At 33.4% G+C, this 5253-nt stretch overlaps 1 non-coding gene across 1 annotated transcript; it reads left to right on the top strand.

Annotated features, from left to right (window-relative positions):
* Nucleotides 1–1959: 1959 nt before the first annotated feature.
* TRNAL-CAG (transfer RNA leucine (anticodon CAG)) lies at nucleotides 1960–2042 on the top strand. Its single transcript has one exon. It is a non-coding gene; the product is annotated as a tRNA-Leu (tRNA).
* Nucleotides 2043–5253: the final 3211 nt, after the last annotated feature.

Genomic DNA, 5253 nt, shown 5'->3' with positions numbered 1-5253 from the left:
TTCAAATCCCACTTCTGACAGTGTTCTTCCTTTTCTTCTTTGTTCTACAATGTCTCTTCCTTGTTGCTTGTGAAGAGAAATACTTAAGATATTCACTGCAAATCTGTTTCACAAACCACTTTGAAGAATAATCAACCTTCCATTATTTCTGCTTTATACCAATCAAAGAAAATGTTGCATTCTTCCCTAAAAATATGGACTTAAATACTACTTCAGACATCAATATTATATGTATTTTTTTCTTTGGTCAACATTTTTTCATATACTGAGTTTGCAAAATAAAATATCCCCCTACTTCTGAATCAGGGCTCCATATCTCAGGAGTAAGAACACTGCTCTTTTAAGCCAGTGGTCATGAACACAAACCCTACTTGTACACTCCTTCATAGCATCCAATCAAGCCATAAGCCAAAATCATTAGCCAGTTCTTGGAAAGTTCATAAATGTCTTTTCTATGGTGAGTGACAATCCACAAGACAACAAATTCTAGACACTTGGAATCCAATCCTGAATAGAGCAAAAAATAATAATTACCGCATTTTTCCTTGGCATTCTATGAATTAGAAAAATAGATACTGCACATCCCCTTTTCAATGTATTTTGGAAACTGCCACATTTGGAGTAATGATTTTCTTTCAATGCAGCTCTCAATCAATCAATACAAAATTCAGACATTAATTGTAGAGCATGTGAAGATGTTATTTGTGTCAAGCATTTTCTCAAATATTTGGAAAATCCTAAACTATAGGTAATTCCGTGTTAATGTTATTTTTACAATATCTTTTTGATTTATCCAACTTTAAGCATCTTTGAAAAATAATTGAAAAAGCAATTTATTACTAATATTTGAATCAATAGTTTCAACAGCAGCATGGACATTGCACCTTTGAAAAAGTAATTTTGGTTAATTAGTTTTATCCAATTTTTAAGAAACTTAGTTTTCTATGTGTCAGGGTGGCCGAGCGGTCTAAGGTGCTGCGTTCAGGTCGCAGTCTCCTCTGGAGGTGAGGGTTCAAATCCCACTTCTGACAGTGTTCTTCCTTTTCTTCTTTGTTCTACAATGTCTCTTCCTTGTTACTTGTGAAGAGAAATACTTAAGATATTCACTGCAAATCTGTTTCACAAAAAACTTTGAAGAATAATCAACCTTCCATTATTTCTGCTTTATACCAATCAAAGAAAATGTTGCATTCTTCCCTAAAAATATGGACTTAAATACTACTTCAGACATCAATATTATATGTATTTTTTTCTTTGGTCAACATTTTTTCATATACTGAGTTTGCAAAATAATATATCCCCCAACTTCTGAATCATGGCTCCATATCTCAGGAGTAAGAACACTGCTCTTTTAAGCCAGTGGTCATGAACACAAACCCTACTTGTACACTCCTTCATAGCATCCAATCAAGCCCATAACCCAAAATCATTAGCCAGTTCTTGGAAAGTTCATAAATGTCTTTTCTATGGTGAGTGAAAATCCACAAGACAACAAATTCTAGACACTTGGAATCCAATCCTGAATAAAGCAAAAAAAATAATTACCGCATTTTTCCTTGGCATTCTATGAATTAGAAAAATAGATACTGCACATCCCCTTTTCAATGTATTTTGGAAACTGCCACATTTGGAGTAATGATTTTCTTTCAATGCAGCTCTCAATCAATCAATACAAAATTCAGGCATTAATTGTAGAGCATGTGAAGATGTTATTTGTGTCAAGCATTTTCTCAAATATTTGGAAAATCCTAAACTATAGGTAATTCCGTGTTAATGTTATTTTTACAATATCTTTTTGATTTATCCCACTTTAAGCATCTTTGAAAAATAATTGAAAAAGCAATTTATTACTAATATTTGAATCAATAGTTTCAACAGCAGCATGGACATTGCACCTTTGAAAAAGTAATTTTGGTTAATTAGTTTTATCCAATTTTTAAGAAACTTAGTTTTCTATGTGTCAGGATGGCCGAGCGGTCTAAGGCGCTGCGTTCAGGTCGCAGTCTCCTCTGGAGGCGTGGGTTCAAATCCCACTTCTGACAGTGTTCTTCCTTTTCTTCTTTGTTCTACAATGTCTCTTCCTTGTTGCTTGTGAAGAGAAATACTTAAGATATTCACTGCAAATCTGTTTCACAAACCACTTTGAAGAATAATCAACCTTCCATTATTTCTGCTTTATACCAATCAAAGAAAATGTTGCATTCTTCCCTAAAAATATGGACTTAAATACTACTTCAGACATCAATATTATATGTATTTTTTTCTTTGGTCAACATTTTTTCATATACTGAGTTTGCAAAATAAAATATCCCCCAACGTCTGAATCAGGGCTCCATATCTCAGGAGTAAGAACACTGCTCTTTTAAGCCAGTGGTCATGAACACAAACCCTACTTGTACACTCCTTCATAGCATCCAATCAAGCCCATAAGCCAAAATCATTAGCCAGTTCTTGGAAAGTTCATAAATGTCTTTTCTATGGTGAGTGAAAATCCACAAGACAACAAATTCTAGACACTTGGAATCCAATCCTGAATAAAGCAAAAAAAATAATTACCGCATTTTTCCTTGGCATTCTATGAATTAGAAAAATAGATACTGCACATCCCCTTTTCAATGTATTTTGGAAACTGCCACATTTGGAGTAATGATTTTCTTTCAATGCAGCTCTCAATCAATCAATACAAAATTCAGGCATTAATTGTAGAGCATGTGAAGATGTTATTTGTGTCAAGCATTTTCTCAAATATTTGGAAAATCCTAAACTATAGGTAATTCCGTGTTAATGTTATTTTTACAATATCTTTTTGATTTATCCAACTTTAAGCATCTTTGAAAAATAATTGAAAAAGCAATTTATTACTAATATTTGAATCAATAGTTTCAACAGCAGTATGGACATTGCACCTTTGAAAAAGTAATTTTGGTTAATTAGTTTTATCCAATTTTTATGAAAAGCAGATTTTCATGTGTCAGGATGGCTGAGCGGTCTAAGGTGCTGCGTTCAGGTCGCAGTCTTCTCTGGAGGCGAAGGTTCAAATCCCACTTCTGACAGTGATCTTCCATTTCTTCTTTGTTCTACAATGTCTCTTCCTTGTTGCTTGTGAAGAGAAATACTTAAGATATTCACTGCAAATCTGTTTCACAAAAAACTTTGAAGAATAATCAACCTTCCATTATTTCTGCTTTATACCAATCAAAGAAAATGTTGCATTCTTCCCTAAAAATATGGACTTAAATACTACTTCAGACATCAATATTATATGTATTTTTTTCTTTGGTCAACATTTTTTCATATACTGAGTTTGCAAAATAAAATATCCCCCAACTTCTGAATCAGAGCTCCATATCTCAGGAGTAAGAACACTGCTCTTTTAAGCCAGTGGTCATGAACACAAACCCTACTTGTACACTCCTTCATAGCTTCCAGTCAAGCCCATAAGCCAAAATCATTAGCCAGTTCTTGGAAAGTTCATAAATGTCTTTTCTATGGTGAGTGACAATCCACAAGACAACAAATTCTAGACACTTGGAATCCAATCCTGAATAGAGCAAAAAATAATTACCGCATTTTTCCTTGGCATTCTATGAATTAGAAAAATAGATACTGCACATCCCCTTTTCAATGTATTTTGGAAACTGCCACATTTGGAGTAATGATTTTCTTTCAATGCAGCTCTCAATCAATCAATACAAAATTCAGGCATTAATTGTAGAGCATGTGAAGATGTTATTTGTGTCAAGCATTTTCTCAAATATTTGGAAAATCCTAAACTATAGGTAATTCCGTGTTAATGTTATTTTTACAATATCTTTTTGATTTATCCAACTTTAAGCATCTTTGAAAAATAATTGAAAAAGCAATTTATTACTAATATTTGAATCAATAGTTTCAACAGCAGCATGGACATTGCACCTTTGAAAAAGTAATTTTGGTTAATTAGTTTTATCCAATTTTTAAGAAACTTAGTTTTCTATGTGTCAGGATGGCCGAGCGGTCTAAGGTGCTGCGTTCAGGTCGCAGTGTCCTCTGGAGGCGAGGGTTCAAATCCCACTTCTGACAGTGTTCTTCCTTTTCTTCTTTGTTCTACAATGTCTCTTCCTTGTTGCTTGTGAAGAGAAATACTTAAGATATTCACTGCAAATCTGTTTCACAAAAAACTTTGAAGAATAATCAACCTTCCATTATTTCTGCTTTATACCAATCAAAGAAAATGTTGCATTCTTCCCTAAAAATATGGACTTAAATACTACTTCAGACATCAATATTATATGTATTTTTTTCTTTGGTCAACATTTTTTCATATACTGAGTTTGCAAAATAAAATATCCCCCAACTTCTGAATCAGGGCTCCATATCTCAGGAGTAAGAACACTGCTCTTTTAAGCCAGTGGTCATGAACACAAACCCTACTTGTACAGCATCCAATCAAGCCCATAAGCCAAAATCATTAGCCAGTTCTTGGAAAGTTCATAAATGTCTTTTCTATGGTGAGTGAAAATCCACAAGACAACAAAATCTAGACACTTGGAATCCAATCCTGAATAGAGCAAAAAAAATAATTACCGCATTTTTCCTTGGCATTCTATGAATTACAAAACTAGATACTACACATCCCCTTTTCAATGTATTTTGAAAACTGCCACATTTGGAGTAATGATTTTCTTTCAATGCAGCTCTCAATCAATCAATACAAAATTCAGGCATTAATTGTAGATCATGTGAAGATGTTATTTGTGTCAAGCATTTTCTCAAATATTTGGAAAATCCTAAACTATAGGTAATTCCGTGTTAATGTTATTTTTACAATATCTTTTTGATTTATCCAACTTTAAGCATCTTTGAAAATTAATTGAAAAAGCAATTTATTACTAATCAGGGTGGCCGAGCGGTCTAAGGTGCTGCGTTCAGGACGCAGTCTCCTCTGGAGGCGTTGGTTCAAATCCCACTTCTGACAGTGTTCTTCCTTTTCTTCTTTGTTCTACAATGTCTCTTCCTTGTTGCTTGTGAAGAGAAATACTTAAGATATTCACTGCAAATCTGTTTCACAAACCACTTTGAAGAATAATCAACCTTCCATTATTTCTGCTTTATACCAATCAAAGAAAATGTTGCATTCTTCCCTAAAAATATGGACTTAAATACTACTTCAGACATCAATATTATATGTATTTTTTTCTTTGGTCAACATTTTTTCATATACTGAGTTTGCAAAATAAAATATCCCCCAACTTCTGAATCAGGGCTCCATAT

This window comes from Taudactylus pleione, unplaced genomic scaffold, assembly GCF_031769625.1.
Source record: "Taudactylus pleione unplaced genomic scaffold, aTauple2 ptg000190l, whole genome shotgun sequence".
NCBI classification, from domain to species: domain Eukaryota; kingdom Metazoa; phylum Chordata; class Amphibia; order Anura; family Myobatrachidae; genus Taudactylus; species Taudactylus pleione.
Note: the sequence above shows the minus strand (reverse complement) of the source record. Positions and strands in the feature narration are given on the sequence as shown.